The sequence below is a fragment of the Melospiza georgiana genome, chromosome 32, assembly GCF_028018845.1.
Source record: "Melospiza georgiana isolate bMelGeo1 chromosome 32, bMelGeo1.pri, whole genome shotgun sequence".
In the NCBI taxonomy this organism is placed as follows: Eukaryota; Metazoa; Chordata; class Aves; order Passeriformes; family Passerellidae; genus Melospiza; species Melospiza georgiana.
This window is the reverse complement of record NC_080461.1, coordinates 3,734,891-3,760,968: the sequence shown is the minus strand read 5'-3', so window position 1 is coordinate 3,760,968 and position 26,078 is coordinate 3,734,891. Positions and strand designations below refer to the sequence as shown.

The 26,078-nt window shown below is 52.7% G+C and overlaps 2 pseudogenes; one reads left to right on the top strand and one right to left on the bottom strand.

Moving 5' to 3' along the window:
• Positions 1–26,078, bottom strand: part of LOC131094972 (zinc finger protein 850-like) — a 590,323-nt pseudogene that overhangs the window by 114,326 nt on the left and 449,919 nt on the right.
• LOC131094962 (zinc finger protein 850-like) overlaps positions 13,744–26,078 on the top strand; it is a 566,308-nt pseudogene continuing 553,973 nt past the window's right edge.

Sequence of the window (26,078 nt, the reverse complement as noted above, 5' to 3'; positions counted from 1 at the left end):
GGACTGAGACAGAGACCGAGGCTGGCACCAGGACCAGGATCAGCGCCAGGATGACTCTGAGATTGGCAAAAGGATTGGAAATGGGATTAGAAATGGGATTGGAATTGGGATCCCTCCTGAAACTCTGCATTTGTTCCAGGGAGCTTTGGCTGCACCCCCAGGCAGGGCGGGACCCCCTTGGTTTACATCGATCTGGTGCAGCATCCTGGTCCGTATGATCGAATTTGTATGATCCCAGTCTCTGCTCCTAATCCCTATGGTCCCAGCCTGTGAAATCCTGGTCCACGTGATCCCAGTCTGTATGGTCCTGCACAGCACACACTCCAAGGACCTGGAATTCCATTTCCCAGTCAGGAAAAGATATTCCTGCCCTTGAAGGCAAAGCTCTTATGAAGGGGCCAAAAGCCAAGTGGAGCAAGATCCTACAGTGACATTTCACTGCCAGCCTTCAGAACTTCACCCATGGCTGTTGTAGCTCTTGCACTGGGAACTGAATCAGGGCAGGGTCTTTGGTGGCAGCTGCCCTGGCTCAAGGGAGGCACTGAGAGAGAAAAAGAGCAGGCAAAGGGAGGCAGGAGAGAAAGGAGGACACAAAAACAATCAGCTTAGAAGGTGGCACTCTGCCAATAGAACTGCAACTGACTAAAAATGAAAGGGACAGAAATCAGTAACTCTGAAAGTTTTATTTGCTATCAAATACATCCCAACCAACCAGCCCCACACAATCCCCATCCCATTGCTCCAAATTGGGATCTCACTTCTCCCAATCTCCTTCCCACCCCATCTCACCATGCCATCGGTGGAATCAAGTGAGTTTGGCATGGGATTGAGTTTATTTTAAGGTGGGAACAAGCTATTTTGATGTGGGATTGAGCCCATATGAATTAAAATTCAGTTGTTTAACACTACTACAAAAGTGTGTAAGCTGGATCAATAAATTGGAGTTCGATTTATTGATCCAGCTTACACACTTTTATAGTAGTGTTAATTAAGTTCATACATATTGCAAAACCCGTGCTCATTATTGGCTACAGATTACACACCAACCCCTCCCTTTGTTGTCAAGATCTGTGGTTTCTTGTTGAGACTAACATTTGTTTTTCTCATCCTGTTGTTGACTTGTTATTGACTGTTCTCAAGGCCTCTGTGTTTTCCATCATGTTTTTTCTCATCACTTTACTCAAGGACATGGTGTTTATTGTTTAAGGAAAAAGCCTGAGAACTTGCTGCTTACAGCTGCCTTTTACTTTTTAACCAGCTGTATATTTTCATGGCCCCTCTATAAGCCATGTCTGAACAAAATTCTGCAACAGTTGTTTACAGAGGGATTCAGTTGTTTTGAGGTGACCCTCTTGGCTTTTGGAGCGCAAAGAGATGGAAAACACTGCCCAAAATCCCCCCAGAGAACCCACAAATCCTCCAGAATATTGTCCCTAAACCATCAATTCTCCCTTAAAAACCTCTGAAATTGTGGAACTTTAGACATCTTTGATCAATTTCTGTCATTTAATAGCAGCCTGTTTTGGCTGTTTTTAAGGGATGAAGATGAAGCAAAAGAAAATTGAGGCCAAACCAAAAGGAGAGAAGCAGCCAGGTGTGTTCCCAGCATGGATCACAAGGAACGTAAGTGACCAGGGCGGTGGCCAAAGTGCCTCCTCCAGTGCGGGATGGAGCAAAAGCAGCGCACGAAGCTCTCGCACTCGGGGCACTCGCAGGGCTTCCCTTAGTGGTGACTCCGTTGGTGTTGGGGCAAGTGAGAGTTCTGTGAGAAGCTCTTCCCACACTGGGGACACCCGTAGGGCCTCTCCCCTGTGTGACTCTGATAGTGTCGGAGGAGATGGGAGCTGGCCTGAAACCCCTTCCCACACTTGGAACACTCGTAGGGCCTCTCCCCGGTGTGTATCCTCTGGTGCTGGATCAGCTCAGAGCTCCACCTGAAGCTCTTCCCGCACTCCACGCACGAGTGGGGCTTCTCTCCATCATGGAGCACCAGCTCCGAGCTCTGGCTCCATCTCCGGCCGCCTTCCCAGCCCAGGCTGGCTCTTTCCCCCTCAGATCCCCACCAGCTGCATTTGCAGCCCCTCCTCGTGCGGCATCTCCGGGGCTTGTCCTCCCCGTTGGCATCCTGCGCCATGGAGCCGCTCAAAACGGCCTCTGCCACCAGGTTCTGCTGCAGGCGTTTGTCCTCCCTGCTCTCCATGCTCAGCTCCTGCTCTGGGCGGGGAAGGATAAGGACAGGATGGGATTTGCCTCCGTGCCACAGGCAAGGGCAAGGAGATTCCCCCAGGGCTATGCTGCAGCCGGGGGCCGTGCTGGGCTGGGAGATGGAGAAGCACAGAGAGGGAAAGGTGCACTGACTTCCTCCTCACCTGCCTCAGTGTCCGTGGGCATCTTCCTGTTCCTCACAACCTGCCAAGGGTTGGCAATGGGAAATCCTGGTTTGGGGAAAACAAGGGATGAGCACAGTGAGTTTGAAGGTCCCTCTGCACCAGTCCATCTCTACAAGTCACTGGCCATCTGGGCTCCAGAAAACTTCCCAAACACCAAGATTCAGCCCTGAAAAAGTCTCCCAGGTCCCTCACCTCTGGTGTTACAGTGTTCCCCCCTTTCCCAGCTGCTGGGATCACACTTGGATTGGGGGTCCCCCTTCTCCTCGGTGCCCACCCTGCCCAGGCTGCTGGGAGACCCAGCGATCCCAAAAGTTCCCTCTTTTCCCCACTTTGGGATGCCGGGGCTGTTTGGGCTTCCGGGCTCCCTTCTCCCCTAATTCTCTGCTCTGGGCTGCAGCGGCTCCAAGGAGTCCCCCCTGCCCCTCTCCAGGCTCTTGAGGCTCCCGCCAATGGCAGCGTTCCCCCCTCTCTGGGCTCCCCACTTTGGGCTCCTGGGGCACACAGGGCTCTGCTCCTCCAGGCTGCCTCTGCCGGCACCGCCACCGGCACCCCCCGATGTACCCCCGAGGGGCCTTTTCCGCTCAGCCTTGGACTGCTTCATTCTCCAAACATCCCCCCAAAATCCCCACCCAGGGACCCCCCGGGATGTCTGGGCCTTGCTCCCCCTCCCTGCTCACCGGCGCAACGGGGGATGGTGATGATCCCACAGGTGGGGGCTGCGAATTCAGGCAGGGCTGCAGCGCGGTTCCATCTGCTCAGCCTTGATCCGCCTTTGTCCCTCCTCTTCCTCCCGCTCCTCCTGTTCCATCCCCTCTCCTCCTCCTTCTCCCTCACCGCACCTCCTTCTCCCCTTCCATCCCTCCTCCCCCTCCTCTTTCCCCACCTCCTTCTCCTCCTTTGTCCCTCCCTTTCCCTCCCTCCTCCTCCTCCTTCCTGACCCTCCCTCCTTCTCCTCCTTCTTCCCTCCCATTTTACCCCTCCTCCTCCTCCTCCTGCTCCTCCCTAACCCCACCTACTCCTCTTTTTTCCATCCTTTCTCCATCTCCGTTATCCCTCCTCTTCCATGCCATGCCTGTATTTCCAGTCCCGGTCCATGCAATCCCAGTTTGGTGGGATCCCAGTCCATAGAATCTCAGACCAGTTTATCCCAGTGTGTATGGCCCGGATCCATAGGGTCCCAGTCTGTGCAGTCCCAGTCTATAGGATCCCATTTCACAGGGTTCCAGTTTATACAGTCCCAATCCCTATTTGGTCCCATTCCAGTTTATCACAGTCCAGTTTATCCTTTTCTGTAGGATCCCAGTGCAGGCTATCCCAGTCCAGTTTATCCCAGTCCATAGGATCCCAGTTCCATATAATCCCAGTCCATAGGATCCGTCTGGGCTATCCCATTCCAGTTTGTCCCAGTGCATAGGATTCCAGTCTCTCAGGCATCCGCTGAGTAGGGAACTGGGATAACTGGGGGGCACAGGATAGCAGGGTGGGGGGGAACTGGGAAAACGGGGGAAACTGGGATAAAAGGAAAAATGGGATGAGGGGGAACTGGGATAATGTGGGGGACTGGGATAATGGGGGGAACTGGGAGAGTGGGATAATGGGGAACTGGGATAATGGGAATTCCGGGATAACAGAAATTCCAGGATAATGGGAATTCTGGGATCAAGGGGAAATTTGGGATAACAGGAATTCCAGTCTAACAGAAATTCCAGATCAATGGGAAATTTGGGATAACAAGAATTTTGGGATAATGGGGAAATTTGGGATAATGGGAAATTTGGGATAATGAGAATTTTGGGATAACAGAAATTCCAGAATTATGGGAATTTTTGGATAATGAGGAAATTCGGGATAGTACATATGATCCCAGTCCCTATTTGATCCCAGTCCCTATTTGATCCCAGTCCCTATTTGATCCCAATCCATTTGATCCCAATCCATATCTGATGCCAGTCTTCTATTGCTCAGGATACATTCCAAAAGTCTGGAATTCCAGCTCCCAGAAAGGAAAAGATGTTCCCGCCCTTGAAGGGAAATGGAACAAAATCCTACAGAGACATTTCCCTGCCAGCCTTCAGGACTTCAGCTCCTGGGACTGGGAATTAAAATAATATTTGGGAAATAAAATAATAAATAATATGGGGAGGGTCTTTGGTGGCAGAGGGATCAATTAAAACAGGGCAGAGGTCAATTAAATCAGGGATGGAGTCAATTGAATCAGGGCAGAATCCTTGGTGGTCACTGGGGCAATAAATCAAAGGAGGGTATTTGGTGGTCCCTGAGGCAATTAAATATAGGGAGGGTCTCTGGGGGTGCCTGGGTCAATTAAATCAGGGGAGGATCTGTGGTGGTCCCTGGGTCAAGGGAGACACTGAGAGAGAAACAGAGCAGGCAAAGAGAGGCAGGAGAGAATAGGAGACACAAACACAATGAGCTGAGAAGGCGGCACTCTGCAAACAGAACTGCAACGGACTGAACATGAACAGGAGAGAAATCAGTAAGTCTGAGAATTTTGTTTGCTATCAAATGCATCCTACACACCCAGCTCCACACAATCCTCATCCTACCACTCTAACTGAGATCCCACTTCTCCCAATCTCCTCCCAGCCCCATCTTACTTAGGTGGCTGAGGAATCAAGTGAGTTTGGTACGGCACTGAGTTTATTTGAGGTGGGATTGAGCCCTTTTGGGTAAGATTGAGTTGTTTTCACTGGGGTTTCAGTGGTTTTTAGGTGACAGATCCATCTCTCTTGACTTTTGGAGTGCAAAGAGATAGAGAAGCTAGAAACATTAGGGCCAAAACAAAAGTAAAAGCTGCCAGGTGTGTTGCCAACATGGATCACAGGGAATGTGAGTGACCAGAGCTGTGCCCAAAGTGCCTCCTCCAGTGGGGGATGGAGCTGGAGCAGCGCACGAAGCTCTGCCCGCACTCAGGGCACTCGCAGGGCTTCCCTTACCGGTGCCTCCGTTGGTGTCGGGTCAAGTCAGAGCTGCTGGAGAAGCTCTTCCCACACTGGGGACACTCGTAGGGCCTCTTCCCAGTGTGGATGCGCCGGTGCTTGACGAGGGTGGAGTTGTGCTTGAATCCCTTCCCGCACTCGGGGCAGAGGAAGGGCCTCTCCTCTGAGTGAATCCGATAGTGTTGGAGGAGATGGGAGCTGGTCTGAAACCTCTTCCTGCATTTATCACACTCGTAGGGCCTCTCCCCAGTGTGGATGCGCCTGTGCCTGACGAGGGTGGAGTTCCACCTGAATCCCTTCCCACAGTCGGGGCATTGGAAGGGCCTCTCCTCTGTGTGACTCTGATAGTGCCGGACGAGATGGGAGCTGGTCTGAAACCCCTTCCCACACTTGGAACACTCGTAGGGCCTCTCCCCAGTGTGGGTCCTCTGGTGCAAGATGAGGTGGGAGCGCTGGCTGAAGCTCTGTCCACACTCCCCACACTCGAAGGGCCGTTCTCCAGTGTGGATCCTCTGGTGCTTGATCAGGCTGGAGCTCCCACAGAAGCTCTTCCCACACTCCCCACACTCATAGGGCTTCTCCCCAGTGTGGATTCTCTGGTGCTTGATCAGGTTGGAGCTCAGGCTGAAGCTCTTCCCACACTCCCCACACTCATAGGGCTTCTCCCCAGTGTGGATCCTCTGGTGCAGGATCAGGTCGCAGTTCCACCTGAAGTTCTTTCCACACTCCACGCACGTATGGGGCTTCTTCCCATCATGGAGCTGCTCATGGAGCACCAGCTCCGAGCTCTGGCTCCATCTCTGGCCGCCTTCCCAGCCCAGGCTGGCTCTTTCCCCCTCAGATCCCCGCCAGCTGCGTTTGCAGCCCCTCCTCGTGCGGCATCTCCGGGGCTTGTCCTCCCCGTTGGCTTCCTGCGCCGTGGAGCCGCTCAAAACGGCCTCTGCCACCAGGTTCTGCCACGGGCATTTGTCCTCCCTGCTCTCCATGCTCAGCTCCTGCTCTGGGGGAGGAAGGACAAGGACAGGATGGGATTTGCCTCCATGCCACAGGCAAGGGCAAGGAGATTCCCCCAGGGCTGAGCTGCAGCCGGGGCCTTGCTGGGCTGGGAGATGGAGATGCACAGAAGGGAAAGGGCACTGACTTCCTCCTCACCTGCCTCAGTGTCCCGGGGCATCTTCCTCTTCCTCGCAGCATCCCAGGGGTTGGCAATGGGAAATCCTGGTTTGGGGAAAACAAGGGATGAGCACGTTTGTAGGAGCATTGAGGGGTAGGATGGTCGGGATGGACGGAGACGAGAGATCTCTGAAGCCAGGTCATGGAACTTGCGGTTTATTGCAAAGGCCCTGGGTGCAGGGCCCTGCTTGGAGCTGCCAGCCACAGCTCAGAGCAGGCCCGAGAGAAGAGAGGGGTAGAGAGGATGAGAGGGTGAGAGAGTAAGAGGGGAAGAGCGTAAGAGAGTAAGCTTCCCATTACAATACAATAAATCTTCTTCTCTGTTGAATATTCTATTTCTCACTAACCAATCTAGTACAAGATACAAATCCTAGAGCATTTACATACAGCCTGTAAGAATCATTACATCATGACACTGTGTTACATTTTAAACCCCAAAAACACCGCTTTGGACCCCTTCTGCTGAGCTAGTAGGGTCTGCCCAGACCCTTGGGTCTGTCTGCACGCAGATGGAATTGTTTCAGCAAAAGGGGATTACCTTTAGTCAGGCCACACAATTGTTTTCCAGTTGTTCACTAAGGTATCTCAAAGCTTGCTTCCATCTCAATCTTGCTTAGAGTTTCAATATTCTCAAATTCTTTTGCCAGACAATCATATTTATGAGGCTTCCCTGTTTCATCTTCCTCAACACATGTTCAGTTTGAATGTCCCTCTGCCTGAGTCCGTCTCTACAAGTCACTGGCCACGTGGGCTCCATAAAAACCTCCCAAACACCAAGATTCAGCCTAGGAAAAGCCTCCCAGGAGTTCCCTGTCCCTGGTCCCTCCCCTCTGGTGTTCGGGGGTTCCCCCCTGTCCCAGCTGCTGGGGTCACACTTGGATTGGGGGTCCCCCTTCTCCTCAGTGCCCGCCCTGCCCAGGCTGCTGGCAGTCCCAGCAATGCCAAAAGCTCCCCCCTCTTGGCTCTCCCCATTTCGGGATGCCGGGGCTGTTTGGGCTTCCGGGCTCCCTTCTCCCCTCATTCTCTGCTCGGGGCTGCAGCGGCTCCAAGGAGCCCCCCTGCCCCTCTCCAGGCTCTTGAGGCTCCCGCCCATGGCGGCGCTCCCCCCTCTCTGGGCTCCCCACTTTGGGCTCCTGGGGCACACAGGGCTCTGCTCCTCCAGGCTGCCTCTGCCGGCACCGCCACCGGCACCCCCCGATGTTCCCCCCAGGGGCCTTTTCCGCTCAGCCTTGGACTGCTTCATTCTCCAAACATCCCCCCAAAAACCCAACCCAGGGACCCCCTGGGATGTCTGGGCTGGGCTCCCCCTCCCTGCTCACCGGCGCAACGGGGGGGGGGCAATGATCCCACGGGTGTGGGCTGCGAATTCAGGCAGGGCTGCAGCGCGGTTCCTTCTGTTCAGCCTTGATCAGCCTTGATCAGCCTTTGTCCCGCCTCTTCCTCCCGCTCCTCCTCCGTCTTATCCCCACCTCCTTCTCCTCCTCCATCCCTCCTCCCGCTCCTCCTCCCCTGTAACCCCGCCTCCTTCCCTCCTCTTTCTCCTCCCGCTTCTCCTCTTCCATCCCTCCTCGAGCTCCTCTGTGTTATACCCACCTCCTTCTCCTCTTCCATCCTGCCCCTTCCATTCCTTCTCCTCCTCCTCCTCCTCCCTTACCCCTCATCCCTGCCCTTCCCTCCCTCCTCCTCCTCCCCCAGCAGCAGCCACACCCTCGGTGCCCATTCCCGTAGCCCTCGCAGCCCGCGGCAGGAGCGGGGATGGAGCCGGGACAGGTCGGGATGGGCAGCGCGGGGCTCTCGGCTGCTCCCAGCCGCTGCGGGCGGGGGAGCCCGGCCCGGGCCAAAGGAGAGGCAAACTGGGCAAACTGGGGGCTGCACATCCAAACTGGGCCTTGCTGGGGACCCTGCCTGGCCACTGCCAGCCCTTGGGGCTCCTCTCGGCACATCCGCCAGGGGGGAACGCACACAGGGCTGGGGGATCCCAGCAGTGGCAGCACTGACAGCACTGGGCTGGACTGGGATCGTACTGGGAGTGACTGGGACTGTACTGGATTTGTACTGGGATCATACTGGGATCGTACTGGGAGTGACTGGGACTGTATTTGCTATGTACTGACATCATGCTGGGATCATAGTGCCATGTCAGGCCAGACTGTGATCGCACTGATGGAGACTGGGATCATAATGGGATCATACTGGGAGTGAGTAGGAGCCTGCAGGGAGCAATTGTGACCCTGTTAGGGAGAAATGGGATAAACTGGGAGTGACAGGGATGGTGCTGAGTGTGACTGGGAATAGCTGTGAGTAACTGGGAACATGCTAGGAGTGACTGGGTGCATGCTGGTGGTGATTGGAAACTGCTGGACTTCAACTGGGATGAACTGGGATCATGCTGGAGGTGACTGGGATAATACTGGCAGTGAGTGCCACTACACTGAGGCTGACTGGGAGTGCTTGTGAGCAAATGGGATCATACTGGAAGGAACTGGAAAGATGCTGGAGGAAACTGGGGTACACTGGGAGATACTGGGAGTGACTGGAACAAAAGTGAGGGTGAAAGAGAGCAACTGGAACCATGTGGAGCACAACTGGTTCACACTGGCAGTGACTGGGAGCACACTGGGCTCATCTTTGGATCATACTGGCAGGGACTGGACTAATACTGGGAGTGTCTGAGAGCGACTGGGAACACACCCTGCACATCATCCCCCATACTGGGCCTGACTGGGAGCAACTGGGAGCATGCTGGGAGCAAATGGCATCATACTGGGACTGACTGGGCTGATCTAGGAAGCAACTGGGAACCATGCTGGAGGCAGCTGGGGCCATACTGGGAGAGACTGGAAGCATCTGGGATTATACTGGGGCCACACTAGGAGGGCTGGCATGTGACTGGGATCAAACTGGAGCTTACTGGGATCATATTGAGGTTGAAAGGGAGTGACTGGGATCACACTTTGGGCTACTGGGAGCAAGTGAGGGAAACTGGGATGATGCTGCAAGCAAACTGGAGGAACTGGGAAGGACTGGATGCATGCTGGAGGCAACTGGGATATACTGGGCATGACTGGGGGATCATACTGGGAGAACTGACACCTTACTGGGACCACTGGCAGTGCCTGGAAATGACTACAGACATGCTGGGGACAACTGGGATATACTGGGAGTGTCTGTCACCATACTGGGGGGACTGGAACCACACTGGGAACAGCTGGGACCATGCTGGGGAGAACGGGGCCCACACTGGGGGCAACTGGGAGTGAGTGGGTATAGTAGGAGTCCTAGTAAAATCTATGTATTGTATAAGTGGCCGTGCCCTGATCCTAATTGTAAATGGGCTGCAGCTGTGATGTCCTTAATTGGGTGGCTGCTGTGGCTAATGAAGATAACTGGGATAAAAGGGAGTGGGGTGGCCGTGCAGGGAGAGTTTTGGAGGAGCCCTGACCAAGAAGCAGGAGTGACACTGCTGTGAAGAGCTGTGTGTGAGAAGAGCACCCTGAAGGTACGGGACTCTAGAAATATAACAACAGCAATACAAGATAGGACAGCCGAGAGCTGTGGCAGCCTGAGAGCTGGGACTCCAGAAATATAACAACAACAACTGGGACCATGCTAGGAGGGACTGGGATCATCTGGGGAGTAACTGGGACCAGAGCAGGGACAACTGGGTTTAACTGGGACCATACTGAGAGTGTCTGTAAGCATACTGGGGGGACTGGAACCACACTGGGAACAGCTGGGCCCATGCTGGGAGCAACTGGGATCACAGTGGGGGCACTGGCATCAGCGTGGGAGTGACTGGGAGCAACTGGGATTAGACTGCAAGTGACTGGGATCATACTGGGAGTAGACTGCAATCATACTGGGATTACACTGGGAGTAAATGGAACCTGACTGGGGGTTACTGGGAGCTACTGGGATGGGCTGGAAGGTTCTGGAACCATGCTGAGAGCACTGAGACTATAACTGGGGCAACTGGGATCATACTGGGAGCAACTGGGGCCACCCTTTGAGCAACAGATGGAAACTGGGATTGTGCTAGAGGAAACTGGGAGCAACTGGGAAAGACTGGGATCATTCTGAGGAAACTAAAACCCACTGGGAGTGTCTCTAACCATACTGGGGGCACTGGAACCACACTGGGAACAGCTGGGATCATGCTGGGAGCAACTGGGACGATGCTGGGGGAAACTGAATCTACCCTGGAGGCAACTGGGCACCACTGGGACCCTGCTGGGAGGGACTGGGACTGTTATTGGGGCAACTGGGATCATAATGGGAGGAACTGGGAACAACTGGAATTATGCTGGGAGCAACTGGGATCAAACTGGGATCACAGTGAGAGCAGCTGAGTCCATACTGGGTTACACTGGGATCTCATTGAGAGCGACTGGAATCATACTGGGAGTGACTGGGAGTGGCTGGTTTTGTGGATTTTGGGGGGGTTTGGATTTTGGGGGATTTTATTGGCATGTTGAGGGGGAGTTTTTCTGGGGTGTTTGGGGGTTTATTGAATTTTTTGTGGCTTCTTTTGAATTTTGTTTGTTTTACTGAGATTTTGTTGGGATTTTTTGTGATTCTCAATGATTCTGAGGGTTTTATTGGGATTTTTAGTTGATGTTGGGGCATTTTATTGGCATTGTGGAGCCATTTAGTGGGGTTCATTGGGATTTTGGGTTTTTTTGGGATTTTTGGTGGGATTTGATGGGTTTTGTGGGGTTTTTTTGTGTGTTGCCAGAATTTCTTTGGATCTTGGGGGAGATTTTGTGGGACTTTTTATGGTTTTGTGGACATTTTTGGGGGACTTGAGGAGTTTAGTCAGGATTATTGGGATTTCAAAGGATTTTGTGGGCTTTTATTGGGATTCTAGGGTGTTCTAATGAGATTCTGAGAGATTTAATTGGGATTTAGTGGGTTTTATTTGGACTTTGGGAGTTTTAAGGAGATTTTGGTGCCTCTCAGCTCTTCCCCACACCAAGGAATGCCCCAAAAGCCCCCCAAAATTCCATGAAAATCCCACAAAATCCCCAATAATTACAAGAAAACCCTCGAAAACCCCAGAGAATCTCTGAAAATCCCAGTGGAACTCACCAAGATTAAAAAATACTCCAAATAATTTCAATAAGTCCTTTCTCAAGAAACCCCTCACAACCCCAATAAAATCCCCCAAAATACAAAAGCCTGAAAATCACGCAATTCTCGCCCAATTACATCCCAAAACCTCAAATAATTCCTTAGAAACTGACAATAAAATCCCCCAAAGCCCAAAAAAGTCACCCCAAAATCCCCAAAACCCTCGCAAAATCCCCACAAACCCCCCCAGAATCCCCCAGACTCAGTGGGCCCGTCCTGGATCAGGGGTGTGAGAGGCAAAGCTGTGTTTTGTGTCAGGTACAAACAGCTGACGTGTGTACTTGCGAATGGGAAATATGTGGACATCGACAACGGGATAGTTGTGAATTCTAATAATAACTGAGGAAAATAAAGCATGGAAAAAGGCCTTTGAACCTCTCTTTTGTTTGCAATTAACCCTAGTTGATTTAGGAGCATTGGAATTAAGGTGTTAAGGATGTTCCTTTTTGCTTGCATTTCATCCATAAAAAAGCTCTGCAATAATAACCTTCTGAAGTATAATTTTAGAATTTTACTTGTATCCTTGAAACTATAGCTTTGGAATATATATAAAGGAAATATGCTTATCTCACGCCTTTTTGAAGCAGAGAAAAACACCTTGAGAAAGGAAGATGAACATCACCTCAAGGGTTTATGGTTTCAACCAAAGAGAAGCTGGATATCACTGTAATGAGATTTATGGTCTCTGCAATTAAAAGGTGGACACACATCTGGGGAGCTGGACCCCACCAGATGGGATTCGTCTTTCTTCTTTTGGAAACTAGACCATCAACATCTGGAGATACTCCTTTGAGATACAACCTGAGAAATTAAAATCACAATAGTGTATAGAATTGTGATGTAATAATTTGGAATAAAAATTGATGATGAGTAAAAGATTAGAAATAGAAACTACTGAAAAAAGCTGATGACTACCCCTACAAATACCTGTAACCATCAATTATCGGTGTGCAGTTGAAGGGAGAACTTCCCCCACTGTACCCAGCTCTGTATTGCTCATACTTTACCATAATAAATAATAAATCGATTGCTGCTTGAATATTGGCCTAGTCAAGCTTCTTATTAATAACGGGGGGCACCAGCCGGTGGAACAGGAGCCACTTCAGGCGGCCCTCGGAGCATTTTGGGGAGGGGGCACCATGGGAGACCCCCAAAAACCGGGTGGGGGGGGAGAACCCCGCTGTGCCCCCTCCCCCCGAAACCCTCAGACCCCGGTTCAGGGTGGGCCTGGGACCCCCCGGGACCCCTCCAGGAACCCCAAACCGCCCAGAGCCCCCCCAGGGTTGGCCCAGAACCACCCTGGGCACCAAAACCTCCCCAGGACTCTCAGACCCCCCCCCATTTCCCCCCGAAATTCACCCCAGACCCACCTGAGACCCCCCCCGCAAATCCATCAGACTGCCCCAAATCCCCCTCAGACTCCTCAATTCCCCCCAAAACCCTATGAAATCCGCTCAGAGTCCCCCAAATTTCTCCCCGGACCAACCTCGCAACCCCCCAGTTCCTCACACAATCCCCCAAAATCCCCTTAGACCCTCCCACTTCCCCTCAGATCCCCCTAAACCCACCTCAGAACGATCCAGACTCGCTCAAGCCGCGTCCGCCGACACCCCTAGCCAAGAGCGGCGCGTCCCGCCGAGCCGACCAATCACCGCGCTGCGCGGCCCCGAACTAACGAATCACGACGCAGCTCCCCTCAGCAAGGCCCGCCTCCCCGGCGCCGGCCCAGCCAATCAGAGGCGAGACGGAAGCGGCACTCCGTTCCCCACCGCGGCCGGGACCCGCCGGGCTCGGGACAGGAGCGGGAGGGGCCGGAGAGGGGATCGGGGGGGCGGGGGAGGGTCCGGAGGGGCTTTGGGGAGGGGCCCTGGGGCATTGTGGGGGGACCTGGGGGGCGCGGATGGGTCCTAAGAGGGATCACGAAGCGGGGTGGTCGTGGGAGGGTCTGGGAGGGTTTTGGGGTGGGGTCGTAGGAAGGTCTTGGGAGGGTCTGGGGGTGTTGGGATGGTCCTGCGGGAGTTTGGGGCGGGCTCTGGGGGGGTCCTGAGGGTGTCCTGGGAGGGTTTTGGAGGTTTTGGGGAGGGGCTCTGGCAGTGTGATAAACAGGGCCAGGAGAGCAGCTCCTTTCAAAAGGCCTTTATTAAAGACAGCTCTGGGTGCGGAACCCGAGGGGTCGCGCACGGCGCCGCTGCTCCCACAGGACCGCGCTGAGCAGGAGGAGGAGGAGCAGCAGCAGCAGCAGCAGCGCAGCTTTGTCTCTCGGCACAGCCGGGGCTTCCGTCCTCACCAGAGTCCTTAGGAAGGCAACGTTGGCTCGGAGCATAGGGGGATCCTCCAAGCTGAGCACTATTAAAATTATGGGGGCAGGACAGAATCCGGCTCTGCTCAAGGGTGGGTGATTTAGTGCGGTTCTGCTGGGGTAAAGTCATCGTTTATGTGCTGGTTTGTTGTTCGGAGAGGGTTCATGGAGTTCCCACGGCCTCTCATTTAAATTCAGTCTGGGACGGGAAGGGATACAAATCTGGGCTGAGGCGGAAAGGGGCACAAATACAGAGTATGCCGGGGAGAGATACAAATACAGGGAAAAATGGTAACACTGGATAGCGGCAACTAAAGGCAAGTCCTAGAACTGTAACGTTCAATGTTTAACAACAGACCAACACTTCAAATTCAGACCCTATCAACTTCATTAACATCAAATAGCAATTACTGCTCTGAAAAAGAGCTCTTATCCCCAGGGTTTCATTTCTCAAATCTATTGGAGCAAAAATGAGCAATGTGCCCTGCTGGTGTTTAGATGTTCTGAGTCCCTCAGCTGAGTGTTGGGTTCCTGTGCTGTCCTGCCTGGTGCTTGCTGGATGTGCTGGAACAAAGAGCTTGGGCCCTTGATGAAAACGACCACAAATGAGTTCATTGGGATTTACGGGGCTCAGAGTAAAAGGGACGAAGCTCAGGTTTGATCTAGAAAATACTTCCTCCCTGTCAGGATGGTGAAGTCCTGGCTTCACAGATTGCTCAGAGAAGCCAAGTAAATAAAGTTTCAGAATTCTTCATTTCTGTCCCATTCCTATTCCATAAGCCCAGGTTTGGTTTTCAGAGTGCCACCTTGTCAGCTGGTTGCCATTTGTGTCCGGCTTTCTCTCTTGATTTCCTGGGTCTGCTCCTTTTCCCTTCCAGGGCCTCTCTTTACCTGTGGCAGCTCCCAGCCAAAGACCCTCCCCTGATTATTTTTTTTTTTCCCTTCCCCATCCAGGTGCTCAAACACCCTGGATGAAGTTATAGAGGCTGGCAGTGAAATGTCTGTGTAAGATCTTGCTGCATTTGTGTCTTGGCCCCTTCAGAATTTGGCCTTGAAGGGCAGGAGCATCTTTTCCTTGCTGGCAGCTGGAATTGCAGCCCATGGCAGTGCGTGCCAGAGATGTCAGAGGGCAATTGCTGAGGCTGCCGGGGCGCTGCTCCTGCCGTGCCTGCCAGGGGAGCTGTGCAGGGCAGGGTCAGGCTGCAGCAGCTGGCTGGGCTCCCCGAGCAGACAGCAAAGGCGGCTTTGCTGCACATTCTGCAGCTGGGAGCAGAGGGAAGAAGGGCAGGGAGTCCCTGACAGAATGCTGGAATGGGGAGAATGAGGGGGTCTTGAAATAAACAGGGGCCAGGAGACTTCTTCTCCTTTTTAATGCCTTTTTTAAATGTGATCAGCTCAGGATTGGGCGGCTCGACGGTCTGCAGCATCCGTCGTCTCTCCCAAGGCGACTCAGAGCAGGAGGATATGCGCAGTTCTGTCCACCAGGAGCAGAGCTGGGGATCAGATCCTCTTAGGAGCCTTTGGGGCCTCCTGATCCCATCAGATGGTGGTCCCTCCCACTCTGTCAGCTTGGTCTCACCACCGGGGTCAACTCTCTTGGTCAGGGTGAGAGGGTCCGAAGGTGTTCCGCATCTCTGCAGGCTCAGCACTCGGTTCCTCACATCCAGACATCACTCCAGTCTCTCAACTCTTAGGTGGCTCGTTGTTTTTGGGGTTTCTCCCTGAGTTTGGAGATGGGGGTCCCACAAAGCATTCTGGTCTTGCGAGTCACTTTGCATAACCCCCCCCCCACCTTCTCAGGTGTCTTCCCTATTCTGAGAAAGGTAAAACTTAGCTTCGGGCAAGGTCCCCCCCCCAGGAGAAGGGCCATTACCTCGCCCCAGCCAGGGCTTTTACTAATACAAAAACAACCATTAACGACAACGACCCGTGATTACAATAACAAAGGCAGCAGCCCAGCAGTAGTGGTAACTTTTTCTCACAGAAAAAAATATTAACCAAATTTTTGTTCATAACAGGTCTGAGGAGGCTTTGGGGAGCTTGGGGGGAAACTTGAGAGGGTCTGGAGCGTTCTCAGGTGGGTTAAGAGGGATCTGAGGGGAATTTGAAGGGTCTGAGGGGATTTTGGGGGATTTCGAGAGAAACTGGGGCGTTGTGAGTGGATCTGGGGGGCTTGAGGTGGCTCTGGAGAAATGTGGGGGATTCTGAGGGGATTTCATAGGGTTTGGTGGGGATTGAGGGGTCTGAGGGGGATTTGGGGCAGTCTGATGGATTTGCGGGGGGGTCTCAGGTGGGTCTGGGGTAAATTTTCGGAGGAAATGGGGAGGGGGGTCTGAGTCCTGGGGAGGTTTTGGGGGCCCGGGGTGGTTCTGGGCCAACCCTGGGGGAGCTCTGGGCGGTTTGGGGTTCCTGGAGGGGTCCCGGGGGTCCCAGGCCCACCCTGAACCGGGGTCTGGGGGTTTCGGGGGGAGGGGGCACAGCAGGGGTTCCCCCCCCATCCCGGTTTTTGAGGGGTCTCCCATGGTGCCCCCTCCCCAAAAAGCTCCGAGGGCCCCCTGAAGTGGCTCCTGTTCCACCGGCCGGTGCCCCCTGATCCAGGACGGCCCCACTGAGTCTGGGGGGTTTGGGGAGATTTGTGGGAATTTTGGAGTTTTGGAGGGTTTTTGGGAATTTCGAGATGGCTTTTTTGGGCTTTGTGGGATTTTGTTGGGGGTTTGGGGGGAATTTTTGGGGAGAATTATTGGGTTTTCAGATGGTTACGTGATTTTGGGGTTTTTGTTGATTTGAGGGTTTTGGATTTTAAGTGTTTTGTTTGGGTTGCAGGGGAGTTTTTGCGGGGGGGGGATTTATTGAAATTTTTAGCAGTTGTTTTAAATTTTGGTGAGTTCCACTGGGATTTCTGGAGATTCTCTGGGGGTTTTGAGGACTTTCATGTAATTTTGGGGGATTTTTTTGGGTTTTTGTGGAATTTTAGGGGGGCTTTGGAGCATTCCTTGGGTGTGGGGAACAGCTGACAGGCACCAAAATCTCCACAAAACCCACAAAATCCCAATTAAATCTCTCAAAATCCCATTAGAACACCCTAGAATCCCAATAACAGCCCACAAAATCCTTTGAAATCCCAATAACACCAAAAATCCTGATTAAAATCTGCAAATCCCAGAAAAATGTCCCCAAAACCATAATAAGTCCCACAAAATCTCCCCCAAGATCCAAAGAAATCCTGGCAACACACAAAAAACTCCACAAAACCCCCCAAATCCCAAAAAACCCCAAATCCCTTATGAATCCTACTTAATGTTACCACAATTCCAATAAAATGCCCCAAAATCTCCTAAAAATCCCAATAAAACCCCCAGAATTTCTGAGAGTCCCAAAAAATCACAACAAAATCCCAGTAAAACAAACAAAATTTAAAAAAAAGACACAAAAAAAATTTCAATAAACACCAAACTTCCCCGGAAAAACTCCCCCTCAAAATGCCAATAAAATCCCCCAAAATCCAAACCACCCCAAAATCCACAAAACCAGCCACTCCCAGTCAATGCCAGTATGATTCCAGTCGCTCTCAATGCGGTCCCAGTGTAACCCAGTATGGACTCAGCTGCTCTCACTGTGATCCCAGTTGCTCCCAGCATAATTCCAGTTGTTCCCAGTTCCTCCCATTATGATCCCAGTTGCCCCAATAACAGTCCCAGTCTCTCCCGGAAGGGTCCCAGTTGTGTCCAGTTGCCTCCAGGGTAGATTCAGTTTCCCCCAGCATCGTCCCAGTTGCTCCCAGCATGATCCCAGCTGTTCCCAGTGTGGTTCCAGTGCCCCCAGTATGGTTAGAGACACTCCCAGTGGGTTTTAGTTTCCTCAGAATGATCCCAGTCTTTCCCAGTTGCTCCCAGTTTCCTCTAGCATAATCTCAGTTTCCATCTGTACTCAAAGGCTTGTCCCAGTTGCTCCCAGTATGATCCCAGTTGCCCCAGTTATAGTCTCAGTGCTCTCATCATGGTTCCAGAACCTTCCAGCTGATCCCAGTTGCTCCCAGTAACCCCCAGTCAGGTTCCGTTCACACCCAGTATAATCCCAGTATGAGTGTAGCAACTCCCAGTATGATCCCAGTCACCTGCAGTCTAACCTCAGTTGCTCCCACTCACTCCCAGTTTAATGCCAGTGCCCCCAGTGTGATCCCAGTTCTCCCCAGCATGGTCCCAGTTGTTCCCAGTGTGGTTCCAGTCCCCCCAGTATGGTGACAGACACTCCCAGTATATCCCAGTTGCCCCCAGCATGTCTGTAGTCATTTCCAGGCACTGCCAGTGGCCCCAGTAAGGTGTCAGTTCTCCCAGTATGATCCCCCAGTCATGCCCAGTATATCCCAGTTGCCTCCAGCATGCATCCAGTCCTTCCCAGTTCCTCCAGTTTGCTTGCAGCATCGTCCCAGTTTCCCTCCGTTGCTCCCAGTAGCCCAAAGTGTGATCCCAGTTGCTCCCTTTCAACCCCAATATGATCCCAGTAAGCTCCAGTTTGATCCCAGTCACATGCCAGCCCTCCCAGTGTGGTCCCAGTATAATCCCAGTTGCTTCCAGTCTCTCCCAGTATGGTCCCAGCCACCTCCAGCATGGTTCCCAGTTCCTTCCTGGATCAGCCCAGTCATTCCCAGTATGATGCCATTTGCTCCCAGCGTGCTCCCAGTTGCTCCCAGTCAGGCCCAGCATGGGGGATGATGTGCAGGGTGTGTTCCCAGTCGCTCTCAGACACTCCCAGTATTAGTCCAGTCCCTGCCAGTATGATCCAAAGATGAGCCCAGTGTGCTCCCAGTCCCTGCCAGTATGAACCAGTTGTGCTCCACATGGTTCCAGTTGCTCTCTTTCACCCTCACTTTTGTTCCAGTTACTCCCAGTATCCCTCAGCGTAGCCCAGTTCCCTGCAGAATGTTCCCAGTCACTCCCAGTTGGGTTTTTGGGGGGATGTTTGGAGAATGAAGCAGTCCAAGGCTGAGTGGAAAAGGCCCCTCGGGGGGACATCGGGGGGTGCCGGTGGCGGTGCCGGCAGAGGCAGCCTGGAGGAGCAGAGCCCTGTGTGCCCCAGGAGCCCAAAGTGGGGAGCCCAGAGAGGGGGGAGCGCCGCCATTGGCGGGAGCCTCAAGAGCCTGGAGAGGGGCAGGGGGAACTCCTTGGAGCCGCTGCAGCCCCGAGCAGAGAATGAGGGGAGAAGGGAGCCCGGGAGCCCAAACAGCCCCGGCATCCCGAAATGGGGAGAGCCAAGAGGGGGGAGCTTTTGGCATTGCTGGGACTGCCAGCAGCCTGGACAGGGCGGGCACCGAGGAGAAGGGGGACCCCCAATCCAAGCGTGACCCCAGCAGCTGGGACAGGGGGGAACACTGTAACACCAGAGGGGAGGGACCAGGGACAGGGAACTCCCGGGAGGCTTTTCCAGGGCTGAATCTTTTGGTATTTGGGAGGTTTTTATGGAGCCCACGTGGCCAGTGACTTATAGAGACGGACTCGGGCAGAGGGACCTTCAAACTCACCGTGCTCATCCCTTGTTTTCCCCAAACCAGGATTTCCCATTGCCAACCCCTGGGATGCTGTGAGGAAGAGGAAGATGCCCTGGGACACTGAGGCAGGTGAGGAGGAAATCAGTGCCCCTTTCCCCTCTGTGCTGCTCCATCTCCCAGCCCAGCACAGCCCCGGCTGCAGCTCAGCCCTGGGGAATCTCCTTGCCCTTGCCTGTGGCATGGAGGCAAATCCCATCCTGTCCTTCCTCCCCCAGAGCAGGAGCTGAGCATGGAGAGCAGGGAGGACAAATGCCCGTGGCAGAACCTGGTGGCAGAGGCCGTTTTGAGCGGCTCCACGGCGCAGGAAGCCAACGGGGAGGAAAAGCCCCAGAGATGCCACACGAGGAGGAGCTGCAAATGCAGCTGGCGGGGATCTGAGGGGGAAAGAGCCAGCCTGGGCCGGGAAGGTGGTGGGAGATGGAGCCAGAGCTCGGAGCTGGTACTCCATGAGCAGCTCCATGATGGGGAGAAGCCTCACACGTGCATGGAGTGTGGGAAGAGCTTCAGGCGGAACTGCAACCTGATTGTGCACCAGATGATCCACACTGGGGAGAAGCTCTATGAGTGTGGGGAGTGTGGGAAGAGCTTCAGCCAGAGCTCCAGCCTGATCAAGCGCCAGAGGATCCACACTGGAGAACGGCCCTTCGAGTGTGGGGAGTGTGGGAAGAGCTTCAGCCTGAGCTCCAACCTGATCAAGCACCAGAGAACCCACACTGGGGAGAGGCCCTACGAGTGTGGGGAGTGTGGGAAGAGCTTCTCACAGAGCTCCCACCTGTCCTCCCACAAGAGGACCTACACTGGGGAGAGGCCCTATGAGTGTTCCAAGTGTGGGAAGGGGTTTCAGATCAGCTCCCGTCTCATCAGGCACTATCAGAGTCACACAGAGGAGAGGCCCTTCCAATGCCCCGAGTGCGGGAAGGGATTCAGGCAGAACGCCCACCTCATCAGGCACCGGTGCATCCACATTGGGGAGAGGCCCTACGAGTGTCCCCAGTGTGGGAAGAGCTTCTCCAGCAGCTCTCACTTGACCCGACACCAACAGAGGCACTGGTAAGGGAAGCCCTGTGAGTGCCCTGAGTGCGGGCAGAGCTTCGTGCGCTGCTCCAGCTCCATTCCCCACTGGAGGAGGCACTTTGGGCACAGCCCTGGTCACTCACATTCCCTGTGATCCATGTTGGCAACACACCTGGCTGCTTCTCCTTTTGCTTTCGCATTAAGTTTTTTATCTTCTCCGCCTCTCTGCAGTCTAAAAGCCGAGAGGGATGGATCTGTCACCTCAAATCCCAGTGAAAACAGCTCAGTCTTAGACTCAGAGAACTCAGGCCCACATCAAAAGGGCTTTTTCGCACCTCAAAAAAGCTCTACCTCTTCACAAACCTACTCAATTCCACAGCCACCAGGGTGAGATGGGGTTTGGAGGTGATTTGGAGTAGTAGGATCTCAATTAGATTGGTGGGATGGAGATTCTGTGGGTCAGGGTTTGTGGGATGTATTTGATAGCAAATAAAACTCTCAGACTTATTGATTTCTTTCCCGTTCATTTTCAGTCCATTGCAGTTCTGTTTGCAGAATGCCTCCTTCTCAGGTCATTGTGTTTGTGTCCTCCTTTCTCTCCTGCCTCTCTTTGCCTGCTCTGTTTCTCTCTCAGTGTCTCCCTTAACCCAGAAACCACCAGAGACCCTCCTTTGATTTAATTGCCCCAGTAACCACCAAAGACCGTCCCTTGATTTAATTGACCCCTGCCCTGTTTTAATTGACCCCTCTGTCACCCTGTTTTTTTAAGTTTTTCTAAGCCTTCTGATGTTGACATTCTTGTAGCGAACTTTCTCACACACTTTCTGTAAATAACTCATTCTTTTGCATTCCTTAATAGAGGAGGAGAAATTGACGGACTGTTGGATTGACCAGAGTCATTGGAGAGGTGTCACTGTCACCTTCCAGTCCGCTGTCACTCTTGGAAAACTATAAATGTTGGAGTCAGAAAATAAACTTCCCTTTTCCTTCACCCTGAGAACAGCGGTGTGCGCTTCTGTTCTTCTGTGTCCTCTAGTGACATCGGGTGACTGCCAGAGTGTAGGCTGAGACACAGAGTCCGGATTGCTGGTGAGGTTGTGTTGTCCCCCCTCTTTGGTGCTTTGCCTGCTGTTCTGGTGGTGATGGCAACCTCTGCGAGTTTCAAGGAGGATTCCCTCATTTTGGATCTCTGGAGGGGGGTCCTGGAGTGGAAACAGGTTTCTGTTTCCTGGGATGATTTTGAGAGATTGTTTCTGTGGGCCTGAGAGCAAGGGCTCTTTTCGGACTCTGCAGAGCCATTCTCCGAGGAGGAGTGGTCTCTCGTGGGGGTCCGCCTCATGCAGGCCCTCTTTGATGATTGCACCGCAGACGTGGGATCGCTGCTGGTGCAGTGGAAAAAGTGTGAGGAGCTTTGGCAGGGGTCTGGCTCTTGTATCCCTCGGAGTTCCCAGTGGAGCCCTTCTGTCTCGGACATGGGCGAGGGGGTGTTTGAGTTTCTGTGCGATGTGGAGCTCTCTCCCCACCCTGGGACAGTGTGCTGGGGGACAAATCCAACTGGGGGATGGCGATGGCTCCCCTGGGGTGGATTTGGCTGTGCCAGGCTCCCTTGTGCCACTCTGCAGTGATGCGGCTCCACGGGCTGCACCTCTCTGGGCACCCCGCTCCTCCTCTGTGTTGGGGACAGGGGCTCCTTGCTGGTCTCATCCTGTCACAGACATCTTTTCATTAAAATCCTTTCGTTAGGATTTTTCCTGCTGAAGCTGAGAAGTTTCAGCACCAAAGTGTAAACGATGGTTATCTGCTGCTGTGGAATGCAACAGGTGGATCCTTGATTGGTCTCCTGTGGGTGTTTGGATGTACTGACCACTCACGGCAGAGCTGCTCTCGCTCTCTGCCGGGACACAGATCTTTGTTATTCATTCTTTTCAATTTTATTCTTAGCCTAGCCTTCTGATAAACCTTTTCCTTTCTATTTCTTTTTAGTATAGTTATAATGTAGTATATATATATATAATAAAATAATAAATCAAGCCTTCTGATCATGGAGTCAACATTCTCGTCTCTCTCTCATCCTGAAAGCCCCTGTGACCATGGTCACGTCGTCCCAGCCCACACCGGGTTTGTAATAGAGGTGTTTACCTTTAGCGCGAATGCTGACACGGCCAGCGGGAGGCCGGTGGGCTCCCGGGGCTGTGGCGCTTCCTCGTCGAATTTGTGGACACTTCCCTCGTGCCAGGTGACCGTGTGTCTGAGGAACCCCGTGCGTTTCTGGCGAGAAGCCAAAACCAAGACCAATGAGATGAATGAGCCTGCCTGTTCATGGTATCTGCCGGGTTGCAGAGTGGGCTCCTCTGGCTCTGCCGTGTGGAGAGTTTTGTCAAAGAGTGGCTTGAGGAGAGAGGACACAGCCGAATTGATTTGATAGAGATGTCCTAACTAGGGCAGAGGCCTTTTTGCAGGCAGGGTGTCTGTTGAGAAAGCAGCAGGCTAAAGAATGGAAAAGTACAAGACAGTGGTTAATTCCAAATCTTGCACCTGCAAAGATAACGTGTCCTTGGGCCTAGCTGAGTATGATAAAGAAATGGACAGCATAGTGTGTCCTCTATGGACACACCTCTTCTCATAGGTGTGAGAAGTAGAGAACGTAGGCCCAAAGGAATGAGGAAGAGTTGATGGTATAGTTTAACCAATAGATTGCTTGGCTTACAGAATATTCATAAGCTTATTATTTGCTGTATAAATATTTGATACTTTCTTTAATAAACTGGACCTGTGATGAACCATCTGGTGTCCTGGTCTCCTTCCTTCGACACTGCCGGTGCTGCAGGGGGTGCAGGGGCGAGTGGTGTTGACCTGGCTCCCATCGATCATCTCCTCTTGTCCCTGTGGGGCCCAAGGACCGGGACACAGCAGGTGCGGTGGCTTTGCCAGGGGGTTCCCAGGCTTTCCCTGTGCTCAGGGGTGTCACTCACAACACCCATGAACCCCTTTCGTATAAGCTGGAGAGAGAAGTCTGTGATGTGGTTGCTCAGCATTGCTATGAATAAGAAGCTTGACTAGGCCAATATTCAAGCAGCAATAAATTTATTATTTATTATGATAAAGTATGAGCAATACAGGGCTGGGTACAGTGGGGGAAGTTTTCCCTCCAACTGCACACCAATAATTGAGGGTTACAGGTATTTATAGGGGTACTTATCAGCTTTTTTCAGTAGTTTCTATTTCCAATCTTTTACTCATCAGCAATTTTTATTCCAAATTATTACATCACAATTCTATACACTATTGTGATTTTAATTTCTCAGGATGTATCTGAAAGGAGTATCCCCAGATGGTGACGGTCCAGTTTCTGAAGGAAGAAAGACGAATCCCATCTGGTGGGGTCCAGCTCCCCAGATGTGTGTCCACCTTTTAATTGCAGAGACTATAAATCTCATAACAGTGATGTCCAGCTTCTCTTTGGTTGAAACTATAAACCCTTGAGGTGATGTTCATCTTCCTTTCTCAAGCTGTTTTCCTCTGCTTCAAAAAGGCGTGAGATAAGCATATTTCCTTTATATATATTCCAAAGCTATAGGTTCAAGGATACAAGTAAAATTCTAAAATTATACTTCAGAAGGTTATTATTGCAGAGCTTTTTATGGATTAAATGCAAGCAAAAAGCAGCATCCCTAACACCTTAATTCCAATGCTCCTAAATCAACTAGGATTAATTGCAAACAAAAGATAGGTTCAAAGGCCTTTTTCCATGCTTTATTTTCCTCAGTTATTATTAGAATTCGCAACTATCCCATTGTCGGTGTCCACACATTTCGCGTTCACGAGTACACACGTCGCCTGTTTGTACCTGACACGAAATACGGCTTTGCATCTCACAGCATGGTTTGGGGTCTGCTGAGGTTATGCAGAATCTCCGGAGGGTTGCTACGGACGTGCTGGCGCCTCATGACCTCCATCATGAGGCACATTCTCTTTTTGACCCTGTGCAATTTGGTGTTTTTGAGACCAAGTGGGCTCGTTTGGCAGCCCACGCAGTGGTGCAGAATGCTGTGCTGGCGCGGCAGGACCCCAGGTGTGGGGTTGTCGCTGACATGCTGTTGGGCACGGGGCTTTATGAAAATGCTCAGGGGCAGGCTGGCTTCGATCCTCTTGTGCTTGACCCTGCTGGGAATGGCAGCGATTGTTCAGACCCTGGAAATGGCTGCTCCGAGGCAGCCGTTTGCAGCCATCGTCCAGGGGGATGTTGAGCCTGTTGGGAATTTAGCTGACTAGAGACAGGAAAAGTACAAAGCCGTGTCTAATTCCAAGTTCTGCACCTGTAAGATAGCGTGTCCCTGGGCCTAGCTGTAGTATGATTACAAATAGTGATAGAGACATGAGAAAAGAGAGATGTAACCCCTAAGGAATGGGGAAGAGCTGATGTTGTGGTATGGCCAATGGACGGTGCAAATTACAGAATATTCATGAGCTTATTATTTGCTGTATAAGTGTTTGATGCTTTCTTCAATAAACGGGACCTGTGATGAACCAGCTGGTGTCCTGGTCCCCTTCTCTCGACAGAGCCTTTCATGGCATTTGCGGCAAGGCTGACTGCGTCTGTGGAGAGGCAGGTGCCTGATCCTGTGGCAAGGAGGGTTGTGATTGCAAACCTTGCGATGTGTAATTGCAATGATGCGTGCAGGAGGGTCATAGTGGCTCTGCCTGGTGTTCCTACTGTCTCCCAGATTGCGGAGGCCTGTGCGGACATCACCCCCCAGGTCAGGAGTTGGCTGCCGTGGCTGCCGCTGTGCAGCCGGTCTGGGTGGCACTGCAGGGCAGGTGGCCACAGCAGGGGACTGCGCCAGCTGGCAAGAAGCAGGGGAAGAAGGCACAGAAGTTCAGATTCCCCATGTTCTTGTGCGGTCGGTGTGGTAGGCCGAATCACATGTCCAACATTTGTAAGGCGACTGTCCATGTTAATGGCCAGGCGTTACCGGGCTCGGGAAACGTGAAGCGGAGCGCGCAGCAGGGACGTGCCCAGACACAAGCTTCCCTCCAGACCCCGGAGCCGATGGAGGTCTCATTTGCCGGCTTGCAGCCAGCACCCGCGGATCAGCAGGTGTGGATTCTGCACCGCAGCAACAGTTGTCTTAGAATCTTGTAAAATACACAAGGTTCCCCTGGATGCCTTTGATCCCTTGGACGGGGGCATGAGTGCTCTCCTGGTAGGGAGGTCCAGTGCCACCCTTCAGGGCATCATTGTGCACCTGGGGTTCATTGATGCAGATTTCACAGGGCAGCCCCTCCTGTCACGATCCTGAAAGGGACACGGCTTGCTCAACTTGTGCTTTTTAAGTCCTCTGTTCACAGGACAGCTGACCAGTTGCGTGGAGCTGGTGACTTTGGATCCACTGGGCCGCCTCAAGTTTGCTGGACTGCTGTCCTGACCAAGGACCGTCCCGAGATGCTGTGTACCCTGTCCGTTCCTGGTGTGACACTGTCGGAAATCCACCCCCACGGGCTTCTCGACAGCGGTGCTGGCGTCACGGTTCTCTCCCTTGCTGCCTGGCTCCCAGAGTGGTCCCTGGATC